The sequence below is a fragment of the Nomascus leucogenys genome, chromosome 14, assembly GCF_006542625.1.
Source record: "Nomascus leucogenys isolate Asia chromosome 14, Asia_NLE_v1, whole genome shotgun sequence".
Taxonomy (NCBI): Eukaryota; Metazoa; Chordata; class Mammalia; order Primates; family Hylobatidae; genus Nomascus; species Nomascus leucogenys.
The window spans coordinates 63,716,230-63,737,540 of NC_044394.1; the positions used below are offsets into that span (position 1 = coordinate 63,716,230).

The 21,311-nt window shown below is 37.9% G+C and overlaps 1 protein-coding gene across 6 annotated transcripts in view; it reads left to right on the plus strand.

Moving 5' to 3' along the window:
* Window positions 1-21,311, plus strand: part of CTNNA2 (catenin alpha 2) — a 1,208,900-nt gene that overhangs the window by 75,358 nt on the left and 1,112,231 nt on the right. For 3 of the 6 annotated variants that reach the window (XM_030827614.1, XM_030827615.1, XM_030827616.1), the window contains one exon: window positions 462-590. The gene's annotated coding sequence lies outside the window, so the exon portion shown is untranslated. Of the gene's footprint in view, window positions 1-461; window positions 591-8,274; window positions 8,565-21,311 lie in introns of those variants that run through there. The other 3 variants (XM_030827613.1, XM_030827619.1, XM_030827621.1) reach the window with 1 other exon arrangement.

The window sequence follows — 21,311 nt, forward strand, 5'->3', positions numbered from 1 at the left end:
CAATTTAATCTTTAATGATGGAGTATCTGGATGGACTTGTGACTTTGGATGAAAACTCATAGGTGGCATGCAAATCATAAGATTTTGCCTATTCCACTTTTGGGGAGAATGTGAGGGTATCTTTCATTATGTAAAGAGTAGATGCATCTTGATAAGGAGAAACATCATGTCATTGTCTTTTTAGTTGTATTAAAATTGAAGTACAGTGAAAAGGGTATACATAGAGGCTGAGTTGCCAAAAAGTTGAAAGTGTTGATTATTGACTACTTTGCCTCTTTTCCCACCATTCTTTAATTTTGTTCATAATTCTATGGTTGGGGAATCTGGATATTAAATTTTCTAGGCTCTGTTTCCAGCTGGTTTCTTAAGTTATGTCCATACAAGACACTGGGAGAAGACAGGAAGGCAGGAAGAGAGGAGATGCTATTGTAGTGTGATATCTATCTTTCTCTTTCTGGTAGCACCTCTGGATTTAGATGCACTCCTTCAAGGACCATGGTTTCTGCAATAGTACCCCCTCTCCATTGTTCCAGCTCTGACTCAGATGGGCCCTCCTTGATGGCACTCCCAGCAGCACAGCCTTAGCACTGGTAAGACATCTCTTTTCTTATGGTTCATACCCTAGCAGCAGTAGGTGTTTCCTAAAGTTGCTAATCATTGGTTTTCTTCATTTTTTCTCCTTCACTCTCCCAACTTTTCTAACACCTGCATAATCAATTCCTTATGTTAAATTCTACATGTTTGAATTGCCTACAGTTGTTTACCTTTTTCTACCTTGGTTTGGACTGATACAATTATAAAACGACTGATTTATTTCCTTGCTCTACATTCATATGCAATTAAGATTGAAAGAAAAGTGGACATTTCTTCTATTAGCTCTCTTTAGAAGTTATTTATTTTTCAGAATCCATTAAAAACTTCTCTTTTTGTTCCGTGCTCCCAAACTCCATAATATGTCAATTTCTATATCAAAATCTGTGACCATAGAATGAAATATGGCAATGAGCTAAGGCCTGAATTTCTCAACCAATGCCTGTGGAAGTCCACTTAGACAAGGTCAGCTCCTGGAGCCAGAGGTGAGATTAACCTCAGGCTAAAGCATGTGGGCTGCATTATGGAAAGGTGTACAGTTGTTAGAGTGGGAATAGATGGGAGTAGACATTGGATAATCCATAAATAGTGTGCTCTGTGCGCTCTCATTACATTATATTGCATTTATCTCGAGTTGTCAGTTTGTCTCATTAAAGTATGAGATTGTTAATGGTACAAACTGTGTCTTTTATCTAAATAATCAACATTGAGAATTGTGGCTGTCACCCAATATGCAAGTGTCAAAATTGTCTTGAATGGAGGAATGAATAAATGTGCCAGAGCTTTTGAATAAGGTTGAGTTTAACAAGATTGGGTTTGAGCCTTTAGTAAGAATGTCATAATAATACACAATGTAAACACGATCTGGAACAATAGTGTTTGTAGAATTGGAGATCTATTAGTTCAGTGGCATTTATATTTTTTAATCAGCCAAACACTTTTTCAAATGAAATACTACAGGAAAATAATGTGTGTGTGCATGTGTGCATTTGTATGTAAATAAGGACATTTCTATGTCTTTGAAGTTACCTCTGTAGAGGTAGGTGGTTTAAAACTTTGTTTGATGGAACATATATTTTTTTCTAATTCTCTAAAGCTCTTTTGCAAAGTATATTGGTGCATGTGTTACAAGTTAAAAAAAAAAGGAATTTCTTCAACCACGTCCAAGCTGAGTTAAGTTGACTTATACAAAGGAATTGTTTCTCTTCCATCAGCAGGGAGGTATCAGAGTGCTGGGAAGAGCAGTATGGACCATGGAGTCAGACTGCATAGGCTATAAACCCACCTGTACCACCTGCCAACTCTATGACATGGTACAAGAATTATACTTAGAACCTTAAAATTAGAGGTACTTTTCACATCAACATCTTTAAGATGAGGAATTTGAAACACAGAGTGTTTTCATCTTAAAAATGTGGTTGATATTGGTAATCGTTGGAAAAGTTAATGTGTAGAAACCTCTTAATATCACCAGTAACTATTCTGTAAGTAATATCTATCATTATTATAGATCATCAAATCATATTTGGTAATTCAAAGTGGTAGAGGAAATACCTCTGTATTCTGGAAATCAGGAGATTCTGTCCCAAATCGTTTTCACTATGGTATTCAGGACTGTTTGTGAAATATTTTGATTGCCAGGCACATGGTGGTTTTGTACTTCAAAGCATCTTGTGGTCACAGGAGTTATGTGAGTAGTTTTGTCCTAATATACAAGTCACTCCAGGGCCAATTAATTTATTTCTTTCCCTGTATAATAGTCATGAATTAGATTCCAGATAGCGGCTATTCAGTTAGCTTGGGTCTCAGAAAGGGAATCTTGTACAAACAGAGCTATCATATAACCCTCTGAAATCTGGGTGTTATTTCTTACCTCAGCATAACCTACTCCATATGGTTAATTCAGCAATTGACTAGTTTCGTGATTATGGGAAAGAAAAACACATTGAGTCTCAGTTTTGCCATCTGAAAAATAAGGAGGCTGGATAGGAAGAAACTATCACGAAAGTCTCTTTGAGTTCTAAAATTATATATTCACTGATAAGAATAAAAGTGGCAGTGAGGATACTGTGGTTTGAATGTGTCCCTTAATGTTCATGTGTTGCAAACTTAATCCAAAATGCAACAGTGTTGAGAAGTGGGAACTTTTAGAGGTGTTTAGGTCATGAATGGATTAATACCATTACTGAGGGTGCGGTGAGTGGACTCATTATCAAGGAGTGGGTTCCTGATAAAAGGAGGATTCAGCCCCCTTCCTCTCTTGTTCTCTCAATTGCTGTCTCTTGCCCTTCCACCATAAGATAATGCAGCAAGAAGGCTCTCACCATCTGTGACCCTTCAATCTTGGACTTCCCATCTTAAGGAACCACGAGCCAAGTAAATTTCTTTTCTTTATAAATAACCTAGTCTCAGACAGTTTGTTATAGAAGCAGAAAACAGACTAAGAAGAGGATCAGACATTTTTTAAATCAAGGAAGAACAGAAATAAGCTCATTAATAAGCTGTGAGTCAAAGAACAGCAGAGTAAGATGAAAACTAAGGTCAGCGGTTTCCCGAAGCATGTTCCTTCCAATCTAGCCACGAGAGATATTTTGTGAGAGGCTTCCTTGTTCATATAAGTGTGGGAAATGCTACACATATTTCTCTTAAATGAACTTCATGCACATTATTGTTTTCTATGTATTCACTAAAGAAAAGCCTTTAAATGCTTTTCACCCAGCACGTGCCAATACAATTTATTGTGGAAATCACTCTTCAAATAACTTCACAGTGATGAATGGACTGAGCAACTGTAATTTTTGTTTGTGCAGTATACTTACTTTCCCATGTCCTTCCTCAACATCTTTTCAGGAATTTCTCCTTTCCCTACATGAGGTCACAGGAGTGAACATATGAACCAGAGTGTGCTATTCCTCTAGTCACAGTAATCTGTGACACAAATATGAACACAGGCCTCCAGCAAGTATAATCATATCCCTTGCCATGATTAATATTTTTGATGACCCCTCTGGACTAGCTTAGCCTCATATATACACACCTTAGACTTCTCAGGTTTGTGAGCCAGAATTTCCCTTTTGCTCAAAACTTAAACTGGACTTCAGTCATTTGCTTTTGAAAGAATTAAGACTGAAACTATTCTTCCATAGAGCAGATATAGGAAAAACATGCTCCAGGGTGACAATTGAGAGTAAAATGACACAATTTCAAAATGTATTAAACAGACAGCAGCCTCGGCTTTCTCCTAAAGGGAGAGTGAATCTATTAGGGAACCTGAAGATGAGAGAGATACAATTACTATGAGAAGACATATTAAAGCTTACTCTTTCTTTTTAAAGAAAAAGATTAATTGGAAATAAAAGATGATAGAAACAGATTCAAATTGGTCAAAAGACACTGAGGAATAATATTATTTTACTGCTTGATTAATTGACTCATTGATATTAGAAGTATTAATTAAAGCAAGTATACAGCTCTATTTATGGACAACAGTGTGTTAAAACATGTCAAGTATTATTTCATAAAATTCTCACAAGAAAGTCATAAAGATAGATAAAAATTGCCTCCGTTTTGCAGACTGGCAAACTGAGTGTCATAGACATTAAAGAACTTGTCCAATGTCACAAACTAGAATATGGTACATTCTACCTATATAAGGTTACAGTTGAAATGTTTCAACAAGCAAAAGAAAAAACAATTACACACATGGATCCTAAAAACACTCATTCTGTTTACTTGAAAACATATACATATATTCACCATTGCAGTATGTATGTATGTATATATATATATATATATATACAATTACCTAGGGATACAAATGATAAATATGTTTGAAAAAATGAAAATTAGAGTTGGAAACTACTGGTACAAAACAAAAAACTTAAAACAAGTTATTTTAATTCTTTAATAGTAAAAGGAATACATAAAACGACAAAAGTGAAAGTTTCATTTGTTGTTTCTCAGACAAGAGAAGAAACCTGCAGCTAGATTTGCAGGAAAAAGCTGGACCATATGAGGAGAAATCCAGAGGTTCAACTGATATATAATAAATATAGTGACAGGGTCTGAAATATTTAGGAAGTCTTTAAAAGATGAAATTGCTATAGCAGCTTTATTCATAATTGCCAAAACTTGGAAGCAATCTAGATGACCTTCTGTAGGTGAGTGGATAAATTGTGGTATATAGAGACAACTGAATATTATTCAGTGCTAAAAACAGAGCTGTCAAGCCATGAAAATACATGGTGGAATCTTACATGCATATTACTAAGTGAAAGAAGCCAATTTGAAAAGGCTACATATTGTATGACTCCAACTATATGACATTCTGGAGAAGGCAAAAGTTGGAGACAGGAAAAATACCAATGGTTTCCAGGGGTTAGGAGCAAGAAAGAAAAGAATAGACAGAACACAGAGTATTTTTAGTGAGTAAAACTAGTATGATACCATAGTGGTGGATACATGTTGTTATACTTCTTTCAAAACCCCCAAAATGTACAAAACCAAGAGTGAACTCTGATGTAAACTGTGGACTTTGGTGATGATGATGTGTCAATATAGGTTCATCAATTGTAACAAACATGCTACTGTGGTCCAGGGGTTGATCACAGGGAATCGTGCCCTTGTGGGGGCCGGAGGTGTATGAAAACTCTTTGGGCTTCTCACTCAATTTTTCTGTGAACCTAAAACTGCTCTAAAAAATAAAGCCTATTAAAACAATGAAATTTCTCAGGAGGGCTTGATAGTGAAATTTCTGGAGCTGACAGACTGAATTAGGGTCCTAGTGTGTAGAGACCTGACATTTAAATGAATAAGCACTACAGATAATTTTACTTAAGATTCCAGTATTGGCTTGGAGTATCCTAAAAATCTAGATGTCATTTGATTGCACATTAAATTGTATTATAATTACATATAGGATTTTCTGCATTTGAACACAATGCCATACCTTTAACAATGCTCTTTTTGTTTGTTATTTATGTTGGCATAAATTTTTAATGTGAGTGAAGGAAAGAAGAAAATTGCTTGTTTTTCTGAGGGCTGCATATGTTTATGTCATTGAAATGAAGGACAACACTTAAATCAAGAAAATCAAAAACAATCAGATTCACAAGCAGACTCAAAACAAAAGAAATAAGGGTTTTTAAAAATCCCCTTAGTTTAGAATGGAGACAAACAACATGATAGCATTTTAGCATCCAATAATAGCCAGTATTTATACAAGCATATTTAGACTATTATCCGAGGGAAATAAATATGGCTGTAGCAACATTCAATTTGGATTTTCCATAGGGTAGACAGGGTTGAGGGTTCTCCTTTATTCAAAACATAAAAGAGTTAGTAAATTCCTTGGCAGCAGGGAACAAAAATCTCAGCTGCCATTTGCCTGCTGGTGACTGAAATGTATTGCTGGAGTAATTTCTTATCACTGTCTGATTGACAGACCACAGTTTGATGTATTTGGAAGAATTGAGGAAGACCAAGGGTCTGAGAAATCAAAGATGGCTTTTATGCTGGTTTTTTATTAACTCTAATTTAAAGCAATTGCATGGACTAAAAGCTTACAAATATTTTAGAAATGACTTTTAAATGTCTCTCAATAATATTCTACAGTTTTGAAAGTCACTACAAAACAACAAACAAGGCAAATCTCATTTTGACTAGACAGCACTTGGTTTACATCATTTTTTCTTTTTTGGTCTACATTATTTAATTGCAATTAAAACAAAAATTATAAATGTAAGCCTAATTACAACAATACAAAAAACTATACATGAATCCTTGGAACTTAAAGAGATAAATTTGTCTGGTCACTCTTTGGCCTGTAGTTTTTATTTTATTCCCTCAGGCCTGACCAGAGTATGAAAAAAATAACAATAATCATTTTTTTAAAAAAGTCAATTCTTACGTGCATGCTCTACCTCATTTGACTAGGACAACTGTACTCTTTCCAGATTCTTGGACCATTCAAATTCATAGGTGTCTTCTGCCGCCAGAATGATACTGTATGCAGTATCTCTTTTTATTTAAGCACCTCGCTGGTGCTTACCACATCAGGGACTTGTGATGCCTCTCTAAATCTTATTCATGCTTCAAAATTCAGCTGAAGGCCTACCTCCTTCCTACCCACTCCAGTCCATAGTACGCACTTTTCATTCTCCACTCTTTTTACCTTTTGGCACAAATCATTTGGCGCTCGGCACTTCATGAAGCACATCGTGTGCCTTTAGTGTGTTTCTCCTGTTTCTATAGGCAGTCTAAGAAAAACGCTTGGTGGTAAGAACACGCGGTGTCACTGTCCGTGGTCCTGAAACATGGTCGCGTGCTAAGATTCTTCTTAAGCCAATATCCGGTGACTCCTGTTCATTTTTTCCCAGGAATTTTTAAATTGGTAAAGTGGTGGGGACAAGAAAAAAGAAAGCCAAAAAGATACTGGGAGAGAAAGAGGCATGGACAGAGGTATCCCTCTACAGTCATTCCCTAGAGATAATTAAAAATAGTAGGATTTTATGTAATTTTCAAACAATTGCAGACGCGAACTTGGAAACAAAAGGGAGGATAGAAAAATATCAATGGCATAGCCATTGATGAAGGAGAATTTAAAAAATGCATGCACTAAGTGACATAAAGCCATCCAAGCGTCGGCATGAACACACGCACCGATGCTAGTGGGCTAGGATACCAAACAGGTAGCATGTTGTGAACGTAGCATCGGTTGTGTCATACTAAACTTCTATAGATTTTCTTTTTGTTTCTTTCTCTTGATTTAAAACAAAACAAAATTGTCATTTGGCACTGTGGCAGAACAAAGATGATTGTAACTTATGTTTCTCATTTGATGTAGCTGTGTACCTTTTTCACTGTTAGCACCTCTGTAACAGTTACATTCCAGCAACATCAAGTCCCAGCTGCCGATGTCTGGCGGCGCAAACACTCCCTGCCCTAGCTATGTAAGTTCCCCAACTACAGTATAACCTCTCAGAGGACGAACATTTTTGGATATCTCAAAATGCCTAAGTACAGTGTCTGGTACAAACTAGGGGCTCAGTAATATCCACTGAATCAAGAAAAGAATCACAGTGCCTTCCACGGAGAAAATGTTCAACAAAAGCTTGTTAAATGAGCAAATATTCCAGTTGTTTTAACAATTCCATCCTCTTCTAGGTTCTTTCAAAGTCCAAATCTCCCTCCCTCTCCCCTCGGGACTCCACATCCCAACAAACATCCCTTCCGCGGCAGTCACTACCTTTGCAGCACTCTGGCCCTGCCCTCCTCCTGCCACGTGTCGGACCCCTGCTGGGCTGGCCCTCCTTTCCTACTCTGCGACACCCCCATCCCCCCAGCACCTATCCTGCCCGCTCCCGCACCCGGTCCCTCTCCTCTGGCCTCGCGACTCCGGCGATTCAGCTCCGGGTCCCCGCCCGCAGGGTAACGCGGTTGTCATGGACACGGCACCTGCGCCCTACGGCAGTGCCCCTTCGCCGCCGTCCCCTCCCCCCACCTGCGGCGCCGAGCCGGCCGCGCCTCCAGAGCTCCGCCCTACCCCGCCCTTTCGGGCGCTCCCCAGGCCGCGCGCGCCCGCGGCCACCCAGCCACCCACCCCTCGATGCCCGGTGCCTTTCCAGGCGCCGCGGAGCCAGGAGGATCGCGGGGGCGCGCGAGCGAGCAAGCGGCCGCGCATGCGCACTGGCTGCCTCCCCTAGCGGCGATCCGGGCCGCTGCCGCTCGCGCTTGGGCAGGACGCGGGGCGGGCGGGGGGAGGGGGGAGCGGCTTCGCTTCCAGCCTCGAGTGAGGCGGAGACCCGGGCGGGCGGGCAGAGCAGGCGGCACCGCACCTCGGCCAGAGGCGGCTGCAGCAGCTGCTGCCCTTGTGCCTGCCGCCGCCTCTCCAGTCCCTTCTGTGATTACCACTCCAGCTGCTGGGAACGGGCGAGAAAGAGGTGGAGGCGAGAAACTCCCACCGACCCACAGAGGTGAGTCCCGGGCAGAGCATCCTCCATCCTTGCCTGCCTCCCTCCCTCCCCACCTCCCTCCCATCCTCTCCATCCTCCCCCCTCCCCGCTCCCCAACCCTCCCTCCCTCATCCTTCCCAACATCCCTCTCTCCTCTCCCCTCCTTTCTCCCTTCCAGCCTTTCTTTCATCCCTTTCTTCCTCTCTCCCAGCCCCACTTCCTTCCCACCCTTTCTTTCTTCCCCGTCTTCCTTGCAGCCACCCGCCCTAGAGCACAGCTCTGCATCCCTTTCCTCTTGTCTCCATCTCTTTTTCCCCCTTTCTTACCTCTTCCTCGGTGGGAGGGTGGGAGCATCCCTTGCCTGCTACAACTGTCCGGATTCAGGGGTTCCAGAAAATTGGGTGCATATACTGAGAGACACACTCTTAAACAGCGGGTGCCCTGCAGGTTCCTAAATTTTTAGGATGAAGGGTCAAGTTGGGTAGAGTACTGGGAACTGGAGGGAGAAGAGAATCGAAGAAGAATCTGTGGATTTGTGCTGTATTAGGGTGGGGGTGGGGAGGGTTGTCACTTGGACATGTTGCCAACAGCCCCCATACCCCTCTTCAGCAGTTTCTTTTTTTCTTCTGGGAATTACATATTCCCAGTCTGTGTCTTACCAATTTAAAATCCAGCTTTCCCTGCTTTGATTGTCTCCGTGAGAAACCACAACGAAAGAGAAGAAGAGAGGAAAGGAACAAGAGAGAAAAAGGGGAGGGGAGAGGAAGGGAGGTGGCAGTGGAAGCTTGTGTTCTTTTCCCCTAGGCCTCTTTGGTTTGACATTTTCAAACCACCCGCCTCATATTTGGCTTGGAATTGAACCCGTGTGTCCTTGGTCTTGTCACTACCTACTTCAAAGGCAGAAACTCTCTAAACTTTAATGCCTGTGCACCACAGCATTATTTATGGAATGTTTTGCTCAGCATGCAAAATACCAAGATAGAAAGGTTTGGGAAAATAGGGAGCAGAAGGGTGGAAGAGATGTACGTTTGTTCATCATGGGTTAACTTCTCAAGTAGGATAATGGTTAGACAGTTTTGGAGAAATGAGGTTATACTCCACAGGCTTGTAAATATACCATTTAGATGGCATTAGCTGCATTATAGCCTTTAACAGACACCCTTACCCATTTTCACCCACCTCTTAGGAACCCTGAAGATGTTTGAAGAGAAACACGCTGTGTGATTCTGTCTGTGGCTTACACCAATGGAAAAGTTGAATTAGCTTCGGAACTATTGTTAATAATTTAAAATTGCTGTTGGTTTTACATCACTTATTTTCACAGAATGCTATAATTTACCTTGCTCTCTTTAGCTTGCATTCTAATCCCTTATATTATACATGTTATTGGCAATTTGACAATTCTTTCTGTTAGCATTGCTGCTGTAAAGTTTATTTATACATGGCGGGACAGCCATGCCTCAGAATGTTTAGTATATTTATCATCTCAGAAGCGTCCAACAGTGTAAGTATAAATCAAAAATGGATATTTTGAAGCCTATATTTTGTTCTATTTATATTCTCCTAAAACAACAGACCAAAAAACCTTAATATCTTTAGAATAGCTGTGTTTTTTGTTTAAGGAGTATGTGTGAGGGACCAAAAGTAATGGTGGATTCATTGAAGTTGCCAGTAAGACACTATGCTGTGGAACGCATTATTGATTTTTTTCTTTTCATTTAAATTATTATATGACAGTAGTGCAACATGCAGTTTTGCATTTTATGGGAGTGTAAAGCAGGAGTTGAGATTAAGAGAATTGCCTTCCTAAGTGATTGAGTGCTGATTTGATGAAGAGCTGATAGTTAATCACCTGAGTCAGTGCTGGGGAAGTGTGTAATGTTAGGAGTGATGGACTCCTTCAACTCCCCATGGTAGGAATGCAATTCCATTAATGGCTTGGCTGACTCTTCAGCCATGTAGCTAAAGCTTGGTTGAATTACCAGTGTTACCAACATCCTGATGCAGATTGCAGTCAACCCTGTGTGTATTGGAATGCTTGCATTACTTAATAGTGAACTTGTAGTTAGGAGTGTTTTCCTTGTTGGTTTTTTGGTGTTCCTTTCCCTAGAATACCATGAAACAGTGAAAGACTGTCATGTTAATTATATACGAGCATAATAAGTTAGTTTTGTCCAAATTTCTTTCAAAAGACTTTTCCCCTGCCAGTATCTCTGCTATTCTTTGTGGGGCTTCAGAGTTGTGAATGTGGGGAGGTGGCAGCCCCTCTATCGGCTTTGCTCTTTCTTTGTTGCAGTTTTTCTGCAGAGTGGTGTGGGTGTATGCCCCAGTTTTTGATACTGTGCTTAGTATAGAAACACAGGTACTTTTCATTTGCCTCCTTTGTAAACATTAGTCCACTGAATGGAAACAAAACATACCAAGTTATTAAAGAACTAGAAAACAAAATAACATTTTGTTTACAGCAAAATTTTAAGAGAGATGAGTACAATTAATAAAATGTGCATTTTAGAAGAGCAACTAGTGTCTTTGAAAAGCAGCTTGCCTCCTTGACTATAATCCAGTTTGCAGATAAAGACCGACTTCCTCTGAAGAATTTCATTTCTAGAGGCTTCTGTCTTTAGTTGACTAGACCTTTAAAAATACATGATACAATAAAGAGCCAATAGAACATCTTATGGACCCCTGTAAAATGTATTCTGGATATATTTTCTGTGTCTCCCTCCCTCAGAGCTCTTAACACCTGCCTAACCCTAGGCTGAGTGGTGTGAGGTATTCCAAGGAAGTAGAAAGAAGTAAAAGACACTCTCTTTGACCTCAGCTTACAGTCTAGTTGAGGAGAACAGGCATTTGCATGAGGTCCTATTTCACAGTGGCAAATAACAAGATCTTTGGAGAGAGCTTTAGATGTGAGTACAGGCTCTAGTTCTTAGGAGTATCGTGTCCTTGTGTACAATTTAAACCTATTTTTTTCATCTATAAAATGAAAATTGTAAGGGACTGATTCATGGGCTTGCTTTAAAGGTTAAATGTGTTTAGCTCAGTACTTGGTACAAACGAAACATATATTAAGTAAACATTATTATAATTAGGAGAAATCATTTAAACACATTCCAAGACCATATATGATTATGTACTAGAAAGACAGAAGCACAAGTAAGTACAAGAGGAATTGTGAAGAAGACGGGTGTCTGTGTAGCTGGGAAAATATTATATTTGGTAGTAGCACTGGAGCTTGGACAGAGACTCCTGGGAAGGATTTCATGCAGGGTGGGCACCACAGCTGGAACAAAAGCAGAGAGGGAGGAAAAGGCATGGTGTGTTTGAAGAACATTAGGGAGACTATTTACTGGAAGATTTGTCATAGAGGTGAGTGTATTGAAAGGTAGAGTACGTACAGTCAGAGTAATTATACTATCACTGCGTTAAGACAGCTTCTAGTATGGGATCCATTTCATTACATAGAAGGTTCAGCTACCCATGGAGGTAGTTTCAGTTCTTTATCTCACCTAAAACCCCATCCCAAGACATGGAATCCATGATCGGTGTCATAGTGAGGACCCAAAACATTCTTAGGTCTTTTCTTTTAACTTCAAGGCAGAGGGAAAACTTGACCTTTGCTGAACAATAAAGATTTAATATTATGGTTACTGTAACTCTCCCTCATTTTTCCTTATCCCATGAATATTCCAGGACTGTAGCTCGTAGTATAATAACTAAAATTATTTTATTTTGACCTATATGAAGCCAGTACTTGTTAGGGTAATTGTATTTCCAGGGGCTTATTTACTTTTCCTAATTACAAAAGCCCCTTTTCATTGGTGTCCAAGATTATTAATAAATTCTAAATGGATGACACTCTTTCAGTTTTGTGGCTGTGAGACTAACGTGTGATGAGGATAGAGAGTCTAGGAGGGAACTTGCATGGAGCAGGTTAAGTGTACGCTCTGTGTGGAGTGACAGATGCTCACTGGCTACATCTGTTGGCATACCTTTGTTTTTAGTTGAGGTTCATAAACTATTTTGAAAAATTTATCCATAAAATCTTTATCCAACAGCATAAGTGATATGAATTGAATTCTTTTATTCAAAAATGGATTTCCAGAAAATTTTTCGCACAAGTTTGAAGTATCAGTATTTATTATGCTCATGTTTAACCCATTTTAATAGACACAATTCCATTGTTTTCTCCCAAATAGTAAAATGTTTCTCATATATTTCTGTTTTGTAGTTCAAATAATATACAAAATTGTCCTCTTGAATATTATCTTAAGATATATTAGTCATAAACACAAATATATTTCTAAAAGCTAATGTAAATATACTTCTAAAAACTAACAGACCATAGACTGTAGTAGTTTTATTTTTTATATTGAGATCTTTCTTAATTGATGTTTCAAAAATTCAGCAGATCTAAATCGTACATTTTCAGATGTATTACTACTAGTCAGCTTTATATTATACTACCAGAGATTTTTGACAAATTTTACTTTTGACATTTTTATTTTCCTTATAAGTGAATTTTTACCTCAGAGCTGAATTCTAACTCAACCATAAATTTGCATTATATACCTCTTTGAAATTATTACTTGTAACACATTATACAAAACATAGTGATAGTCTAACTTTAGACACCTTAATTTTCTAGGGCTTTACTATTGAACACTATTTTATTTTTCCTTTTATTAATAGGCCTTATCTGTGTACACAACTATTAGACTATTACATTTCAGGTATTAGGAAAATTTGCATTAACAGGAGTGAAAAAGCAGGTATGTTCCCCATACGTGAGGGGGGTGACCAAACAGGGAGGTGGAGTAAGGATGAGACAGAATGAATTAATTGTGTTTTCTCTTTTGAGCTGAAGGATGTATAACTACCTGTTCAATTAGGGGTTTTCTCTATTTTTGCTGCGGTGTCTACTATAATCTGTGTTTTAAAGTTTTTTTTTGTTTTGTTTTTTGTTTTTTTGAGATGGAGTCTTGCTCTGTCGTCCAGGCTGGAGTGCAGTGGCGCCATCTTGGCTCACTGCAAGCTCCGCCTCCCGGGTTCACGCCATTCTCCTGCCTCAACCTCCCAAGTAGCTGGGACTACAGGCGCCCGCCACCACGCCTGGCTAATTTTTTGTATTTTTAGTAGAGACGGGGTTTCACCGTGTTCTCCAGGATGGTCTCGATTTCCTGACCTCGTGATCCACCCGCCTCGACCTACCAGAGTGCTGGAATTACAGGCGTGAGCCACCGCGCCCGGCCTTAAAGTTTTATATGTAAATTTCAATGAATAGTTTTTAAAACTAGAGCATGGATGAAAAAAACTAATGTAAATCATATGCTGATTTTTCAATATGTTGCTACTTGTAGACATCTGGCTATTTTGTTTGCTAGGCAGTTTTGGGAGAAGCCAGGTAACACATTTATGGGATGTATTGAGATGGAAATACATTAAATAAGATCCTAACTTGCTACAGTGTTTCTACATTAAATGAGTGGACATGCCAGAGGGCTAGAGATAAAAAAGTCCTTGAGTTGTATATGGTCTCAAGGGCCACAGAGCCATAATAGAAAATTAATAGAAAGCTTCTGAGATGTTCATATTCTGTAAGTTGAGTTTATGTTGTTCATTATGTATCTGCAGTAAATCCAGTATCTTGTTTATGGCCCCTTGATGTTTTGGAACTAAAGCCATGGAGCTATGTCAGTTGTTCTTCCACATCCCACCCAGAAATCACCAGAGGATCTGATGTTCCCATGTTTTATTTGTAAGCATTTGGTGAAAATTCAGTCTTCCAAGTTTATCTTAAATTCATAGGGCCTGAAGCAGTTGTTAAATATCATCAGTCTATCTTTCAGTGAGGGAGTAGCAATGTCCCTTAACTACTTTGTAAAGAGCAAATTGTACTCAATTGTTTCCAGGAAAGGGTATCCTACAATCCTTTAGAGTTTACCACTTCATTCTGTTTCTTCAGGCATTGATAATTGCCAGAGTAATTTCACAAAATATTTTTTTTTTTCTAATGTGCAGAAGTGGCATAAAGAAGTGTATACAAGACTCAAATTTCCTGGGGAAGCCCGGGTGCAGTGGCTCACGCCTGTAATCCCAGCACTTTGGGAGGCTGAGGCTGGCATATCACCTGAGGCCAGGAGTTTGAGACCAGCCTGGCCAACATGATGAAACCCTGTCTCTACTAAAAATACAAAAATTAGCCGGGCGTGGTGACGGGCGCCTGTAATCCCAGTTACTTGGGAGGCTGAGGCAGAAGAATCGCTTGAACCCAGGAGGCGGAGGCTGCAGTGAGCGGAGATGGTGCCACTGCACTTCAGCCTGGGCGACAGACCAAGACTCCGTTTCAAAAACAAACAAACAAACCAAAAAGTCTTGGGGAAAAATAAATCTGTGTCTAAATTCATCTCTCTACTGTACTTACGCTTTTCATGTTTTTTTTTATTATATTACCTAGCATGAATTCATTCAACAGGTATTTTTTGAAAATACCTGCTCTGTGCTCAATGCTGTCATTGAGCTAGAGATTATAATTTTGTAAGCACACTGAACCAAGGCAACTGGATTCCCCTCCAGGTTTTCAACCAGCTAATTAATTTGTTATGTGATTAAATAAGTCTCAAACTCTCCAACACTTATTTATTTTATCTGCCTTTTGAGTGACTTAGACTTATATTTAGCTATAAAATTCTATAATTCTACATGTGATTTTTCCTTAAAATTTCAAGGCAAATGATTTATTTTCATTGTATTCCATTTGTTTTTTCTTTCTTTTGAAACATAAACTTCCGCTGCATAAAAAAAAAAAAAAACTTCACCTTCAGTGGCATATGCTTTCCCCTTCCCAGTAAAATTGCACATTAGCTTCACAGTCTCTGGGCAAAGTGTGAGGGACTAAGTAACCTGTCTTTTCTTATCTCTCCATCCTTCCCTCTCTTTCATTTTGAAAGTTCTTCCTACACTGAAGGTACAAGTCAGTTGCTACTGCTATTTAGGGACTCTCCCATTGTGTGGTTGGCTTGTTTCGGCCATGCCAATGTTTGTGAAAGACGATATGGCATTTATGCATTTAGAATGAAGTAATGTTTATTTAAGAAATTATATATGCTTTAAGGTTAATATTTCTGCCTCAGGCATAGCAAAGCCTTGCTTATCCCCTAAATTCTATTTCAGAGGACCTGGTGGTCACCAGTCTTCCTACCAATCCAGCTCCAAATTCCCATTAAAATTATTTTAGTAAAATTTTGGGCATATGTTTTATACAATAAAGTGTACCCATTTTAAGTGAATACTTTGTTGTGGATTGACAAATACACCTGTGTAACCAGCAGTGTAATCAAGATACAGAATATATCTGTTGCCCTAAAATCTTCTCTTCCGACTAATCTGCTGTCTCTATAGATTCGTTTTTCCTATTGTAGAAATTGATATAGGTTAAATCACAGAATATGTCCTCATTTTTATATTCCTTTTTGCATTGAGCATAATGTTTGTGGGATCAATCTATGATTTTGAGTACATAAACTTCTAGAAGAAAATATAGGAGATAATCTATGATTTTAGATTAGACAAAGATCCCTTACGACCCAAAAAGCACTAATCATAAAATTTAAAAGAAAAGATGTATTAGACTTTATCAAAGTTAAAGAAAGAAGTTTTGCTCTTCAAAAGACAAAAGATTTGTTAGAACTACATATCTCTCTCTGTATATTTGACAAAGGACTTTATCTAGACTATGTATAGAACTCTTGCAACTCAGTAAGAAGACAGGCAATCCATCTAAAAAATGAACAAAATATGTGCTGAGATATTTCACACAAGAAAATATACAAATATCTAATGAGCACATAACTCTATAATTCACCAAAATAATTAAATTTAAAACCACAATGTGATACCACTATCCAAACACTAAAATGACTAAATTGTAAAGACTGGCAATACCAAGTTTTGGAGAGGATGTGAAGCAACTGTGATACTCATACATTGCTGGTGGGAATGTAATACTTTGGGAAACAGTTTGGCAGTTTCTCTTAATGTTAAAAATACTCTTACCATACGATCCAGAAACTCCACTCCCAGGTGAAATGAAAACATATGTACAAGGACTTTTGCATGAAAATTAATAACAGCATACTCATAATAGCTTCAAACTAAAAACAACCAAAATATCTGTCAAATTCCTATTTGAAAGTTACTCCTTTGAGGTAGAAAACAAAGCTGCTGATATATATAATATATATATATAATATATATAACATATATATTATATTATATATATATAATATATAATATATAATATATATGTTATATATATTATATATATTATATATATAACATATATATGTTATATATATATATAAATTTTAAGGTGCGCTATTTAATATATGTTACCTGGCAGCAGAGGAAGGGGAATACATTGGAAAAGATTTCTAAAATGACAAGAAATGCAGAGGATGGGAGACCTGGGCTTAGTTTCTACTTTCTACATTTCTCTTGTCTGTGCTCAGTCTGCGTGTTGACCGCTTCCTCCACTTCCTCAGCTGGTGCTATGATCACTTCTTTAGTTCCTAGCACACTGTCATGCAGCAGCAGTGTCTCTTCCTGCAGAATGAGGAAGTTTTTGCCAAAAGCCCTCCTGCAGACTTCTCTCTTATGTCACTGGCCAGCACTGAATCACATGGACATTCCCAATCTAGTCAATGGCAAGGGGAATGGGAATACCATGAATGACAGGCTTAGACTAAATCAGGATTTACTGGCTGGGACTATGTATGGGATTAGCCTTCACTGGGTGGAGGAGGTTAGGGGATTGATGAACAGAGTAGCAATTCTTTTAATAAGGAAGGGGTAAATGATTGTTGGGTAAGTAAGCAGCAGTGTTTATTACAATTTGATATAGAGGCCTGCGTTGTTCTCAGGTTTTGGCAAGAGTTTGAAGCAAAAAGCTGAGATTGTGGGAGAGTGTATGCAGAAACAGGTGACAGAGGGCAACGTAGCACAAGAAGGAGAAAATTTAGATTCTAGCCCAGAGCATGAACTGGAGGGGCAGGGAATCTGGACCCAAGGGAACAATTTAAAGTGGGCAAGCATACAAATAGTGACAAGCAAAGCCAAGCACATTGGGGCCCATGGAGTTGGGACAGGAAGCAAAAGTCAGTGCTGGCAGTAGTCTGGAATCCAGGCAGGCAAATTCGATTGCAGTTTGCCCATCTGTGAAATCAGGACCTCAGGCAAGAAGATTTTCATGTTTTGCTTGTTAAGGCAGAAGCCAAAACAGTAATTATTTTCTACTTTTTTTCCTAAGGTGTTCTCAATCACTCTAGATTCTGTCTTAAGGATAGGAGCCGCATCTTCCATTTTTCTAGTATTCTCCTGTTTCATTGCTGGGCCCACAGTAATTCCTTCATAAATGCTTGTTGATTGAACTAAGTCTCTGAACTCGCTCCATCTTCAAACAGATCCTCAGATTTCTGGTCATATGTAACAGCCATTTACAAATGCTATCCTACAAGTTATGGAAAGCACTGTTTTGGGGGGCACAGTCCTGGAGCCATACATGAGTAAGACACAGTGCCTTGTCTCATAAGTTGACAGTCTAGTAGGGGTATAAGATGAATACCTGAACAGTTTAATACCAGACAGAATGATCGAGTGTGTCCTGCAGTGTGGTACTGATGCCACAGTGGCGTGGGGCAAAAACCCAGGCTGACACAGAATCAGCAACTTTGCTTCAGCAGTGGATGGGAATAAGAGTATGGAGGAGGGGGTGACCTTGTATTAGTACTTTCAGATTCAGTCCAGTCTTGGTCTGGGAACTGGGACAGGGCTGGCCTGGCAGGGAGATGGGATCAATGAGCACAGCAGTGGGAGAGGTGGAGAAATCACATTCAGGAGAACTAAAGTTGGGACACTGATAACTGCTCAGTAGGTAGCTGAAAAGTGAGACTAGAGTGAAGGGGAGAGGCTGGGAGTAGAGAAATATTTTGGCATTATCTATACAGAGGTATCTCAAGAATCCAATAACAGAAGATACATTGTTTCAAAAAGAACATGTTTTGTATTTTGTGCTTACAGCAATAAATGCCCATTGTAGAACATCTAGAAAATAACAAGAGAAAGAGTCTAGAAAATAAAAATCACTGCAGTCCAACTATTCAGTGAACATTTGGTGAATTTCTTTTCCCCCCATGAGTATATCTGAGTTATATAGGGAGGGTGTTTTTAAGTACAGCTGAGATCATAGGTATATATAAATTTGTATATTATTTTTAACTAAATATATCTAAGCGTTTCCTGCCATAATAAAAATTCTTCCTCTACATTAGTTTTTGTGTAACATTGCATTTTTTGGAATTTAAGTATTCAATTTTTGGCTGTCTACAGAGATAAAATGTCTGGGTTGATCTGCCTTCCATATGGGCTGTGGCATGGGCAGAAGATTGATTTTGGGGGCCCCAGGAGACTGCTTCAAAGAAATAGAGGTCAAGGTTTGTGTAGCTGTATATATACATATATATTTTTTCTTAAATGGTAACATGATGTTCTATACTTTATTTTCATTTTACATATAGTTTAATGATATCTCCACACTGGTACAAAAATATATACACCATTTTTTTTAACTCTTGCCTATTATTTTATAGTGTGGTTGTACCATGGTTTATTTAATCCTTATTTCCATGTACATTCAGTTTGTTTGTGCTATTATGCTATTTCAAACAATGCTAAGATGAACATCCTTATACAGGTTTATTGTCTACATGTACTAATGTAGTTTTTAAAGGTAAATTCATAAATGCAGTTGTTGAGTCATAAGGTCTGTGAATTTTAAATTGTAATAGTGCCAAATTGCTCTTCCAGTTGTTAGTACCTTCCACCAACAATATGAAAGTGCATATTTCTTTGCCTTTTTGCCAATACATGATAATTTTAAACTTGTAAAAGTTTACCAATGAATAGGTAAGAAGAATACCTCTTTTTCATATAAATTTGTTTCCCAGATTTCTAGAGGTTATCTTTTCATTTGCTTTTTGTCTAATGGCCTAATGTCTTCCCTTTGCTGTGATGAGTGTGTTCATGTTTTCCAAGTTTTTTTTTGCATGAGTTAGTTATCTTATTTTAATTTAAGGACTCAATTACATTCTCTGGGTATAAATTTTTTTGTTATTCCTGAATTAATGATATACTATTAAAACTACTATTATGATTTCTAGTAGGTGATGGCTTCTTTCCCCAAAGTTTCATCTCTATTTTTACATCTTTATTTTCAGACGAATATGATAATCAGGTTATCAATTTTAAAACAACACTGTATTTTAGTTAGTATTATATTTAATTTAAGATAATTTTGAGGGAGAAGTGACAACTCTCAATTCATAATCTTTCCATTGGCAGGTCTCTTTATTTATTCAAGTCTTTTTTGTGTCCTTCAGTAACATAAATAGCCTTCTTTATAGAAGGAAATATTTCTCATTTTATGTTATTGCTATCTCGAATGAGTTTTTATTACTGTTGGGAAAGGGATTTTATTCTTTAATATTTCCTAATAGGTTATTGCTGATGTAGAAATTATTCTTTTTGATTTTTATATTTGGTTTTGTCTCCTGTCACTTTGTTGAAATACCTTATTGGTTCAAAAAAATGTGCCCTTGTGTTTTTCTTAGCAATTTGTATTACCTCTTTTATATGTTAAGAGTTCATAGTTTAAATACACACACACACACACACACACACACACACACACCCCACTTGCAAGTCTTATTTACATGAAAATGATAAAATATACTCATACTTTTTATTTTAGTGTCTTCTAATTTTAAATAATTTTTTGTCTTCTATCTTAGATTTAGTGTGAATGAGACACTCTACAGATTGGAAGTACACTGTCTATACTGTGCTCCAAACACACCTATTTTGCTTTTAAAATTACTCTTAATATCTGTCTTTTCCATGGTAACCTAAGTATATTTATACCAATATCAGTATATTTGTGAATCTTTCTGTTTGGAGTAAGCATAGTGTGTACATGAATTTCATATATTCACTTCCAGAAATTTACTTGGCACTTTTATAGACGTTTCTCAGTATTCCATGGTGCTTTTTTTTTTGTATGCTATTCAAAGGCATGGGCCATGTCTTTTCTATATCTTGGATAGAGTTGAGTGAGTAATGATCTCATGGTGGTAACAACATGTTTGATTATGCTAATGCCTGTGATAATAAACTTTTTTTATTTATCCAAGTGACTTTATTGTTTGGATATCTAATTTTTTAAATATTTTGTCATCATTTGCATATTGAAGCTGTGTGCTAATACAAGACCTTCATTCCACATCCAGCATTATTTGTTAGAAATGTGTCAGTATTGATACAATAGCCAGTACAGCAGCACTAAGAAGATTTTGCAGTCTCCAGTTCTTACCTAGAATTTTGTTTTTTGGCAGTAAGATCTCATTCAAACTTGAGAGGAAGCTTAACTTGGGTAGTATTTTCATGATTTGTCAAATCAGGAAAATGGTTATTTTGAATGAAAATCTTTCACTGATTATACAAGTTGAGAAAATGGGCTAATTGCCTTGAATTGTAATTGTTCATCTGGTCTAGTCTTTATGCATACATATCAGTATTGATTTATCATTAATGAACCCATCACCTTAAAACCCTGTGATCCATTCTATTAGGTTGGTGCAAAAGTAATTGCTGTTTTCTCCATTAAAGGTAATGGCAAGATTGCTTTTACATTACATTATTACATTACATTATTGA